General features: G+C 44.2%; 1 protein-coding gene across 9 annotated transcripts in view; it reads left to right on the forward strand.

The window, feature by feature from the left end:
- The window catches only part of NTM (neurotrimin), a 799838-nt gene that overhangs the window by 280479 nt on the left and 506197 nt on the right, over positions 1-13162 (forward strand). The window lies entirely within an intron of this gene.

The following is a 13162-nucleotide window of genomic DNA, read 5'->3' on the forward strand; positions in this document are numbered from 1 at the left end:
CACAGCCATTCTGCTGACCATTACAACCAAAAACAAACAAGCATTTTAATTCTCCATGGATGCAGATGGGGCTGGAGTGTTTGCTTGTTGAGAAGAGAGACCAGGCCCTTACTTCCAGATTTTCATTATGTTTGTTTTCAAATAAATAAAACGATAAGGACTGGAGATTTGCAGGGACCTGCTGTTGCTCGGGTGTTGCTTGAAGTATTATTGGAAGGTTTTATGGATTATAGTGATACGTCTAATTTTCTATTCTTCGCTACCTTGTGAGAAATGTTCTAAAAGGTTCTAAAAGGTGGGAAATGATGGGTTTGCATCCAGCTAACAATCCAACTAACAATCACCTACAGCAGACCCATTAGAATGAATGTAACTAAGTTCAAGCCCATGAACTCTGATGCATCTGCTCTGTGTGGGATGAGCATTTGATGCAGCCTTAAACGGATGAAGTAAATAAATAAATAAACCCAGCTGGGATAGTGGAACGGCCTCTTTATGTCTGGGCAATGGGGCTGTTGAGTGGGGGCAGTGAGTACTTAATTCCATGACCTTAAAGCATCTTAAAGCATTGTCCAAAAAAAAGAGGGGGAATGCATTGCTGAAAAGAGGAGATATAGATGGTGCAGGTTTATATAAAAGATGCATGTGCTCAATTGTAGGCACAGGTGCAAATTTAGAAACACAACACCTCTCAATACCAATTTGCTGCTTGGCCAGGTCCAAGATTCTTGTGTTAATTCACAAAGCTCCAAACAGCTTGGACCCAAAGTCCCTCAAGGGCCACCTGATCCCTAATACTCTACCTCGATCACCTTGATCCTCTGATGGGGTACATCTGCTGGTTCCCCACACCCTGCAGGTTCAGGTGCTCTTCATTAGAGACTGAGGCTTTCACTTGAGTCACCTGTGAAACTTCCAGCTTGTAGAGATTTGGCAGGAACCAAACCTGACAACTTTCAAGCACCTCTTAAAAATGGTACCTTTTAGACAGGCCTTTACAATATGAGTTTTCTTTCTCTTTAACCAACCGGTATCTAATGCAGTTTTTTTTTACATTTCTATTAGTGTTTTACAGATATTTATTGATTGATTTCACTGTAGCTTTGTTGCCAGCCACCTTGATATATGTTCTGAACATTAAAATCAGAAGTATTCAGATGGGGGTGGGGGATGAGACCTCTTGCCATAGGGCAATAGGCGGTGACCTGTGCCTGGCACAGTCTGCTATGGCTGGGCAACGTCAGAGTCCCTCTTCCTTTCATCCCATTTTATCTTTAAGCCAGACTTGGACTGGGCAGCCCTTCAAATGGGTGACTTCTTCCACTAGAGGAGTGTACTCTGTAAAGTAGGACATTCAACCACCCTTGTTGTTGAGACGCCTGAGATGTTTTCATATAAACCACTTCAATATGTTGCTATATGAAGTAGAATGAAAATGACAATGGTGGTGGTGATGGCAATGTCACTTGACTGTAACTCCTATAATCGCTGACCATTGGCATGCTGGTTGGACTGATGGAGTCCTACAATATATTAAGAGCAATGGGATCCCCATCTCGCTAGGGCTGGGTGATATATCGATATACCATCAAAAACCTGTTTGAAGTCCATATTGTGAGACCGGTTTCATAATATATGACCTGGCAATATATTGTGAATCGTGTGTGTGTGTGTGTACGCACTCATGCACCATGCAAAAAGCAGGATGCAGGGAATACCATGAAGCCGGCCAACGCCTCTACATAACTCCATCCTTATTTCAGACATTGTGATATATCAGTAGATTGTGATGTTTAAGTGGTGATATGTTGCAATGTTGAAAACTAGATATTGCTCAGCCCTACATCTCACTACTGAGGGATGTTGTACAAAAAGCAAAGTGTGTTTCCTAAATTTAGCTCCAGAATGCATGACACCAAGGAAGTAAGGTTGATTTTGACAGATTTTGCATGGGTTAGGGGCATCCCAGACTGGGAAATATGCAGTTGCATACATGTTATGGCTGGCTTCTTTTGGCTTTCTTGACTGATCATCCCCTTGACACTTCCGTTCCCCAGAATGCTCCTAGAATTTTTCCATTTCCTAAAAGACATGCGTCTTTGCCACCTTTTCAGCCTGTGGCCTCTTGCCTCAGTGCTTCTGGTCAGCCTGGATAGCTCAGTTGGTAAAACATGGTGCTGATAACGCCAAGGTTGCAGGTTTGATCCCAGTATGAGACAGCCACCTAGGAGTTGGACTAGATGATCCTCATGGTCTCCCCCCTACTCTACAATTCTCTGATTCTAGGATTCTAAGTGTTTGCAGTCACAGTGACAGACTCCTCTGGCAAAACTTTTCCTTTCTCCTTCCGGTCAAAATCCTCCCTGCATCTTGAGCTGAATCCCGCTTGGCAAAGGCTCTCACTTAAGCAGGTGTTGTGTTTGCAGTGTGTAAAGAAATCAAAGTCAAAACCACCACCCCAGAGGGGGGCAGCTGAGCCGCATCGCAAGACGAAAGAACGGCACGTATTTGTGGCAAATATTTAGACAGTCCCGAGGCTCTGTTGAAATGAAGTGTCAGCTGTTAATAGCAGATACCATTGGGGAGAAGCCGTGTTACAAGATGTTGCTGCCATGTACTGATTAGAGAGGGGAGAGTGACGTTCTGAACTGCCCCCATGGGGGAGGGGGGCTTCCTGCAAATACATGCTTGAGAGGAGGGACTGTGTGCGTGTGTGATTTTCAGAATCTCGCTCTTTCCCCTTAGGAACATCACATACACTTAACTGGATGTAGCTTTAGAGACTTTGCCCATCCTTTTTGATAGGGATAGAGGAGAAATTTGATTCTATTCCCATTTCAAGGCCAGGCTACATAATCTGCAGCTCCCCAACAATATGTGAACAAAGCCACAGTCATTCCAAAAACCATACTTCTCTGAAAATTTCCATTCAACCCTCCAGCCATGTAACATGCGCAGAAATGCATGCAATTTATATTTTTTATTATTATAATTTATCAAAATGTATATACTGCTTGATTACAACAAATCCTCTAAGCGGTTTACAAGTAATTTGAATGAACAATAACAACAAGTAGTTGGAGCATTTGAAAGGACAATTAAAATCAGCATCAGTGTGGCTGGCTTGCCTAAATAAGCATGTTTTATTTTATATTTTTTTAAAATAATATTTATTACTTTTTCAACAATTTAAACACTACACAAAAAGAAAAGAACAATAAAAAGAACAATACAATACACAAACACTACACAACACTCACACATTAAACTGACAAAACAAAACAAAAACAATTTTAAAACACGTCAAACAATTTCAATATCTTATCTTTCATTCACTTATTTCAACGACCTCCTTGCACCTCCCTTTTTGTATTCCACTTCTATTAATTGTTTCAGCAATTCCTTTCCATCTTCCTCTGTTTTCTATCCTATAATTATCTTAACACATTCTAACCATATTTTTTCCTTTAATATTCTATTAATCTATTTATACTTAATTCCTTATAACATTTCTACTAAAGCCATATAACTTCATTCCAACATTCTTCTAGCATTCATTAATTTCACAGTATTTCTATAAATAGTCTTTAAACTTTTTCCAGTCTTCTTCCACCGACTCTTCTCCCTGGTCTGCATATAATGCAGCCACTAAGGCCTCTTCTGTCGACATTCCTCTTGATTTTGAGTGTACTGGTACAAAGGCAGCAGCAGCAGAAGCAGGGGGGGCCTGAAGATGAACCTCTCCTAGGTTGTTGCCAAGTCCTCCCAGACCTTAATGTTTTGTCAGCAGTTGACTGGTCTGTTTTTCCCTGTCCATTTGCCATAGCACTTAAAAGATTCAAGGTCAGTCCCAGAGTCTCACAGTTTTTTATCTTGCAGCTGGAAATTCCCCTAGCCCAACTCTTGTAAAACAACCAGCTTCAAAGGCTTCCACTAGGGGGAAACAGTTTCTATTTGTAATAGTCAATAATGTCCTCTTTTAGACACAATTCAAACAATCCAAAGTTAGTTTCAATTTTCAGTTACTTTTACTCCTTTTTAAAGCAGCCAGAGACAGTAGAAACAATGTATTTCTCTTATTTAGCAAGCTGTCAATGAACGTTCTAAACACTGTCAATGAACATTCCAAAAGACGTCAGTCCTGCTAGCAGCCCATTTCCAGGGTCAGAGCGGCGGTATTTTAGCTCTCTTCACTCTCTCCCATAGGCATACTCAGTCCGCAACTCCCCCCCTTCTCCTGCCTCCAAGGGGGGGTTTAATGTTCTTTGCCAATGGAAATTTAATCTTTTACAAAAGGCTTTCCAGGACTCCAGTTTGCAACCTCATTGCCTCAGTCTATTTACAAAAGGGGAAGGCGGACTTCCTGTATTGAACCTCCCCGTTACGATACCAAATTAAACGTTTAGAAATCCAATTCTCCCGATTCAGCTCTACTCACGGGTAATTACTTTAGAGTCAAATTGTCCACAGGAAAAGGTCAGCGCTCTCCGGCAACAGCTATGCAGCTTCGCTCTGTGGAAGAAGCAGACATTTGAAGCACCGCGCCGCTCACCCCACGTCGCTCCGGACCCCCGAAACTGGGTTTCCCTGCAAGTAGGGGAGGCGCAAAAGGTGCCCACCGAATCCCACATTCACAGGTTTCTCCCGCCTGTGATTTTTTGCGGGTCTCCGCCTCGCCGTGGCAGTCAGACCCAAATTCCCACGGGGCAAAGTCCTCCCGATCAGAGGAATTCCGCCATTACTGGAGGCATCTCCCCGGAAGTCCCCCTAAATAAGCATGTTTTAACCAGACACTGGAAAGATAGCAGCGAAAGTGATAGCCTGATATCAATAGGCAGGGAGTTCCAATGTGCAGGTGCTGCCACACTAAGAGACACGTTCACTGCAAGTTTGGACAGGTTTTGTGTGATGACTGTAACAGTGCCATTTCCAGTTATCAAAGCGGTTGAGTGGGCACATATGGGGTAAGGCAATCCAACAAGAAAACTGGTAATAATTCATATTTTCAGGAAATTCACATACAATTATGCATTATATTAGGGGAAGATGCATTTCAAAAATGTGTAGATTAGTCAGAACTGCATACATTTTTTAAAAAAGTACACTAGTTGAAACTGTGTGTTGGGAAATACAGTTCCTAGATGGCATGATTTGCCTGAGCCAAATCTAACTATAACTGGAGAAATGAGATACAAGTTTCTGGTGAAGTGTTAGGTTCCTGTTTGTGTGCTGTAAGGGGCAGGGGAGATACAATACCTGGATGACAGATCTCTGCAAGGAAACACAAGGTCTCCAAATCAGATTATCCTAAGAAAGGAGGAGCTTCCAATTAGCTCAACAGGCAGTCCTGTTTGCTGTGGAAGGGGAGATGACTGGTTTAATTTGGGTCAATGACGAATCCTTTGCAAACGAGACTTTAATCTTCCATTTGGTGTTCACTCAGTTGGAAACCTTTATGTTTCCTAAGCCCTCTGTGTTGTGCTTTGCTATAATATATATATATATATACACACACACATACAAAGGGAGGCATTTTTTCAGAAACAGCAATTCACCTAAACTATGTGCTGTGGTCTAACAGCTAGGGTGCTGCAAGAAATAAGTAACCAAAGGATCACTGTAGTCCCTTTTCAGTATTTGTTGATTGATTATTGCATTTCCATCTGGTCTTTCCTCCAGGGAGCTCATGGTGGTGTATGTTGCTCTCTTCCTCCCCATCATCCTCACAACAACTTTGTAAGGTAGATCAGGCTGAGAACCTGGAACCAGCCCAAGGTCACCCATGACCTCCATGGCCAACTGGGGATGTTGAATCCTGGTCTCCAAATAAAGTAGGACTTTTCCCAGTCCTGCCCCTAGTGTTGCAAGTCTACTCTGCTCCACACATTGGAGTGCCTGAAGGCAGAGCTGGCTGTGCCTCTACCAGGGGGCTCCATTTCCTAGAATCACCCTTCCCGAGGCCATAAAGCAAGGGATGGGACTCTTATCTTTTTTTACACTAAGGCTGCACTCCAGCCATGCAAATGCCAAAACTTTCTGTATATCCACACCCCCAGACCTCCCCAGCCTTCATCCAGGAAAAGGAGAAGCATTTGCACAGTTCAAGGACAAATCCCAGCAAACAAAAACATTTGAGGAGGGTGCAGATCAGGGCAAGAGATGGGTGTGGTCTCAGGAAGAGGTGTGGCTTTCAGAGAGTCCCAAGGACAAAACGGAAGGCTGCATTTGATCCCCTCCCAGGTGAGAGGTTCCTCGCCACATCTGTCATAGAGGCTTCACCATGCAATTGAGAAGCCAGGACTTTTGAGGGTGGGTGCAATGTTCGGGATGGGGTTAGCAGCTCGGCCCTTCTCCTAACTCCAACAGAATAGTAATATACAATAATCTATTAAACATTAAAAGCTTCCCTAAACAGGGCTGCCTTCAGTTGTCTTCTAAAAGTCTGGTAGTTGTTTTTCTCTTTGACATCTGGTGGGAGGGTGTTCCACAGGGCGGGTGCCACTACCGAGAAGGCCCTATCTATATCTATATCTATATCTATATCTATATCTATATCTATATCTATATCATCTATATCTATATCTATATCATCTATATCTATATCCATATCTCTACAGTGGTACTTCGGGTTAAGTACTTAATTTGTTTTGGAGGTCCGTACTTAACCTGAAACTGTTCTTAACCTGAAGCACCACTTTAGCTAATGGGGCCTTCTGCTGCCGCCACGCCGCCGGAGCACGATTTCTGTTCTCATCCTAAAGCAAAGTTCTTAACCTGAAGCACTATTTCTGGGTTAGCAGAGTCTGTAACCTGAAGTGTATGTAACCCGAGGTACCACTGTATATCTGTATCTAATTGTAAGGCTGTCATCACACAGCTCTCATTGGAGGATCTGCAGTGCCTCATCCTAACCCTGGCTTTGCAAGATGTTATGGTGAGGGAGAAGAGTAAATAAGAAAGCAGGTTTTAAAATGGCAGATAGTTTGAAGGAGTTGTGAAGAGATGGGAGGCTTGGGTGAAGTGTAAAGGGAAGGGTTGGGGTTGGCAACAGGAGTGGGGTATAGTATTTGTTAGGTCAGGAAACATTTGCAGAGGTGACATGGTAAACAACAATTATTTACTGGTTGAAACAACACCAGGGGTTCTAGTGGTGAGAGGGTAGGTGAGGTTGGCAAGCAGCGTGGGCAGGGGCAACAGCCCCTAGTATTTATACATTTGCTTTGTGGTGTCCATATTTTAAACACAGAGGCTGCAAAGGAAAAGGAAAAGGCTCCGAATTCCAAAGCAACACCATCCTGAATGCTGCAAAATGTTGTGCAAGCATTTGAGCTTTTTAGAACCCATTAAAATCACCATTTAAAACAGCAGTCATCAAGAGTGCGAACACAGCACAAAACAAGGTGTCCTATCAAAGGGAGAGGCTAACACTGCTTCAGCAGCATTCATTTAGCAGAGGAAGGCACAAAAAACAATCCTTGCGGAGCTAAAAACAAAACAACACAAAAGGCATTATTCTCAGACCAAAGTGAAAGGCAGAGGCTGGAAATTCTAAAATAATTTTTTTAAGTGTGAGAAAATAAAATAAAAAAAACCAAAGTGGGTCTTTGTCTGGTGTTGAAAAGTCATAGCTCTCTACCCTGGCTTTTGATGCCTGGGATGTATATTGTTTAGGATCCACCAGTTTCTGTAAATGGTTTTAATCTGGTTTTAACACTGACTTTTAACATTATGTTTTCATTGTTGTAACCCCAGCCTGATTGGAGAGCAGGCTGTGGCTGCCAAGAGTGGCTGGGGCAACCCAGTCAGATGGGTAGCATATAAGTAATGAAATTGTTCTTGTCGTCAGTAGTAGTAGGTGTCAGACAATCCACTCTGAAGAGGGCATTCCATAACTGGGGGGCCACCACTGAAAAGTCCCATTTGTATGACTAGCACTTCATGTGCCTAACTTCTCTAAAGTATGCCTGCCTTTGCATGATTCAGGACTCTCACCTTGACTCTCATCAGCCTTCAATGCCCCCTGAAATTTTAATACTGAAGAATCACTATCTCTTCCTCGGAGGAGGTTGCCCGTTGCCTCTCTGTTGCTACTCAGGGTTTAACTCCTTCCATCCAGGATGCACCCTCCCACGAGCAATTCACACAAAAACACAACAGTCTGGCTTCTTTTGCCAGCAGGTTCTTCTCAGTTTTAGACACGCCAGAGGTGGTTGATTCCCGCTCCAATGTGAAGGTTTGGAGGAGGCTGGAGCTCTCATTTCTGCCTTGTAGTGATGATGTCATTGCTGCGTGCCAATGCCTAGAGGCAAGAGTACCTACAGAGGTGTTCCTAGGAGCACTTTCCATTATCCTTCATGCTTCACAGTGTGAGCAAGACTCCTAGGAATGCGTATGCAAGAACTGAGCAATATCAAGTGATACTCCACTATTTCTCCCCCCAAAAGCACAGGGTGGCAACAAATGCTTGCTGCTTCATCTAGGATCGCTGGGGGTCATGGGAACTGTAGCATCCCTGGGATACTGGGAGCCACGGAAAGATTACATCCCAGAAAAACTGGGAGTCATGAGAAAGGTGGCATCCCTGGGACATGGGGGATATGGGTTTAAAATGCAGATGGAGAGGAAGCTGAAAGAAAGCTGACAGAAAAACTCCTTTGCATAACACATTTCAGAATAAAGACCGTTAATGTTCTTTTTTATGAAATAAAAAATAAATAAAAGTGATATAATGATCTTTCTGTAGGGGATTTTTTATTTTATTTTTTGTATTAAAAAAAACAGCACTTTATTCCTCCCTGGAGAATGCGCCCAAAGTAGAAATATAGGTTTTATTTTTAGATTTCCTTCCCTAATTACCCTTGTCTTTGTTTCCTGGCCATTCCCGCCTACCTCTTTCTGCCCTCCTGTCAAGCCATCGCAATATATGATTATTGTAATTACATTATGGAGGCCAATAGCATTGTCCCAACCAAAAGCAGTAATCAGTGTAATTTAAAAGCATTTAATTCTCCAAAGTCGGTTTCTGACTTTGTCTCCTCAGGTAGTTAGACCCACCACCACTATGCATGAATGTTTCACATTTATCTTTATTCAAATGCATTCTGGGTTCCTTTCTTTCTGAAACCCACCTTCGGTTTTTTATCACAGCCTATTCAGAGGCTTGAAAAGGCATGTTAAGGTTTGGATTTCCCTGCTTAAGTTTGAACACTTATTTATCATTTTTCATCTCCTACCTTTTGTCCTATGAAATACCTTGTGATGCCGATAGGGTTGCCCAGTGTCTCTTATCCAGGAAGTAACTAGAATGAGATGTGCTTAGCTTCAGGAAGGTTCTTGCATCAAGTGGCTTCAGGCCTTACTTCAACTGTGCAACGTGCTGTGGATAGACTGTTGATGGGGCCAACACGGAACTCAGTTTATGCGGCCCTCAACAATTTGCCTCTAGAATGCTTCAAGGATTGCCCAATCCCTTATATCCCTGCCCAATCACTGAGGACTTCAAGGAAGTCACTGTTAGTGGCATGCAGATTTTGCCTGGGCTGGTGCAGGACATTGACAGATCAGTGCTCCCCACACAAACATACAGATCGCTTCCATTTTGCTAATCTTCCCCCAACCATTTTTGGTCTCCCCTTGCAATTCATTCATGGTTCTGCTTCAGAACAAATTAATTTCAAATTTTGCATTAGATGAAATCCAGCAACAGCCTGGAGATGGGAGGGAAAACCATCGGAGCTCATCTTATTGAAAGAGCTTCCTTTGAAATATCTCCACTTTTCCACCTGGGGAGAATCCCCCACATTCAATCCAGGTGAAATTGTCATGGCAACTCCAGCAGCTGCAGCCCGTTTCCTCTCTACCTTACATCCTTCGACGGAGCTGTGTGTGGATCTCCACCAGCTTCTAGGTAGTTCTGATGTACACTGGCCATCAGCTCCACCAGCTTCTAGGTAGTTCTGATGTACACTGGCCAGAAAATGCAGTGACTCAGATTCCTTGGGGGGATACTTTTGCCACAGTTGAGCCTCAAATTCATTATTCAATAGCAGTCATATATACTTTTTCCTGCCCCACTTCCTCTTCCTTCTTCACTCATAGCAGAGTTGAATTGAGGTTCTTTTCTGTTATTACTTTTGCTTCCAACTCTCCTTTTCCGTTCACCTGTGCACCACGGCAGGCTGTGCCATTATAGCGTCACACACTGGGCAAATTCATATGCTAGCCTGCACATAATGCATGATAATAAGACCCAATGGAAACGAGCTGCACATTTTCCCCTTCCCACTGAGACCCTGCAAATGAGTTGTATCTGTGTTTCTAAACGATCTTTGTACTGTGACTGTGGATGCCAGCAAGCCCTGCTTAGCATTACCGCTTGGACGGGTGTGTTCCTGTAATGTTTAATTCGGCTTGAGCTTGCGGTAGACCCACCCGGGAGACACAGCCCTTTACATATGGATTTACTAGCTCCGACCTGCTTAAAATGCCGACCTCGCAAGGGGATCAACTCTGTTTGCCTTTGTGAATGTTTTTGCTTTGGTTCGCCTTTTGGGTTGGATCTCCATGCATTATGCCATGAAAGCCTATATGGACTATGCTCAGACTATGTACAGGAGAGGAAAAGCTGACCTCGGGGGTCAAGTGCCATGAAGGTTAAGTAGCCCTTTAGGGATGGAGATGCCTCTGAGCTAGGTAACTACTACTGTTGATGAGGAATCAGCTTCATCTTTCAGTTGCCAGATACGGCAGAGGGGCAAGGAGGAAAGGTCAGAAGCGCCCCGGTTACACAAAGGTCTCATATCAAGGGCTCTGAGAGTGGGAGCCGCAGAAACAGGGATAGCTTGGAAGGCTTTGGGCATGTCAAACTGAAGCTGTTCTTTGATGAGTCCATAGCGTTGTACTGATGTGTACCTGTAGTGGTTGGGAGTTACTCGTGCATAATCCTGCTCCGTTTGAGCATCGGATTGCCTGGTTAAACCCTCCGGACTACGCAGCCCACATTAGCGTGGCTGCCCTTAGTCAGTTGTAGAATCTGTCCGTGGGCATTTCTTAAAGCGTTGCCAACATAAGAGTTGTTTGACACCCAATCGTTTCCGCCTCTCACTGCGCGGGAGTCTCCTGCGCAGGGTGGGCGTGGGCAGCGGGGTGCTTGGGCTCTCCTCGCTAACTTCCAATGAAGAGTCCTGGAGCCCCTGCACCTCCCTGTCCCGTTGCTCTCCTGGATCCCTGGTGTTACACTCATTCTCTTCCCCTCTTTCCCAGCTGAGTCTCCCCCTAGCGCTGGGACCTTCTCCTGCAGAATCAGAGACCCTCTCCTTCTCCCGTGCCTCTGATGTCGGTTCCCTGACAGTACCCTTCCTAAGCAGCCAAATGGAGGCCTGAGTGTGTGTTACTGCAGGAATTCCTGAACATGAGAACTAAATGTGACCACTGCTACACACCTGATCAACAACGGAAGCCACTTTGGATTCTGATCATGAGGCATCTGGAGTTGTAGTCGCAGGACCTCCAAGTCCTTGTGTGAGATGCCGGTGGGAAACCTGAAGGCATCTCAGAAGCATTACTGTCTCTAACCATGGACGTAAAGCAGTGCCATTACAGCTAGTATCTGCTGCCAACAGCCTTATCCACCAGCTTGGATGGCTGGAAAAGATAATTAGACAAATACATGAGGGATAAGGCTGTCAGTGGCTGCTAGCCAGGATGCCAATTCTCTGCCTCCATGGTTGGAGGCAGTAGTACTTCTGAATACCACTGATAACTTCTGGAAACCAGTTGCTGGAAACCACAGGAGGAAAGAGTGCTCTTGTGCTCATGTCCCGCTTGTGGGGTTCCCATTGAGGCATCTGGTTGTCTACTGTGAAAACAGGATGCTGAGCTAGATGGGCCATTGGTCTGATCCAGCAAGCTCTACTTATATTCTTTTGTGTCCCTGGGATGAACTGGCCAAAAATGTACCCCCTTCTAAGATGGCAGTATTGCAGGCCATGAGGGGAAGACCTTGGATGTGGGGGCTGAATGAGACCCTCTGTGCCTTTCTATTTGACCTTTGTGGAGAAAAACTCCAAGCCACACACCCTTCTTCCCAGATCTCAACAATCACTGACTTTGGTTTTCACACCCTCCTAGAGTGCTTTGCCTGATTGGTGTGTATCTTTGGACTCTGGTAATGCCTCTTGCTTGCCTAAATGTCAAGTGGTGCAGGTAGAAACTAATCTGCTGCTAGACCATGCCATCCCAATCTCCGCCTGAATAGTGCACAAGACTTCAGGGGTTACAGGCACTCACTGTGTTTCTTTTGGGTAATAAGGCACAGGGCAGACTGTGGTGCCTTTATACTATATGGTTTATTTACACACATCTACAACCTGCACCTAGATTAAGGGATTGCAGAACAGTCATAACCTGTGAGGGTCTGGCTTCCCTCTTAAGGGCAGCACTGGATTCAGAGGACAGCATAAAACCATTATTTGTTTCTCTTAGTTCCAGTCTGTCATCCCCAGCTCACATTGAGTTCTTTTCCTTCCTGCTAACCACCTCCAGTGACCTCTCCGCAGCCTAGGTCATTCAGAGCTGAAACTCTAAACGTGGACTTTGCCTTTGCCCTCCAGAACACAACAAAGAAGGGGCCCCACACCTGCTTGCCTGGCAGTAGTGCCCTCTGATAGTTTTCTTGATGGGCTATCACCAGCCTTTCTCCCCTTGCTAATGGCCCATCCAGGTAGCTCTGCAGAGTTGGCTTGGCTCTTTAGCATAACTAAATCCAGGAGGTTTCCATGTTTGGCAAAGTTCAGTCCAACCTTGATTAAATCTAATTTTTAATCTATCCAGGAATTATGGGGAATCTGCCCCCCCCCACAAACCTATAACATTATTTGAGACTACTGTACAAAGGGAAACTTCACAGTAATTGCTCCACCCAGAAGAAGAATACGAAGAAGGAGGAAAACAATGTGTAGAAAGGACAACCCCATAAAAAAACCTGTGATTAAAAAAAAAATACTGCTAATATTGGATAGCTTTTGCATACTCAGGAATCAAAAGTTTTGTGTCTCTTTTGTAGGATATGTATACCTTTTGTGCATTCAGCAATTTCCATTTGGCTCTTGATAGGTTGCCAAGAATGGAAGGCAAAAAAGGTTCCTCCCCACTGCTGTATTGC

This window comes from Podarcis vaucheri (genome assembly GCF_965113315.1).
Source record: "Podarcis vaucheri genome assembly, chromosome: 15".
Taxonomy (NCBI): Eukaryota; Metazoa; Chordata; class Lepidosauria; order Squamata; family Lacertidae; genus Podarcis; species Podarcis vaucheri.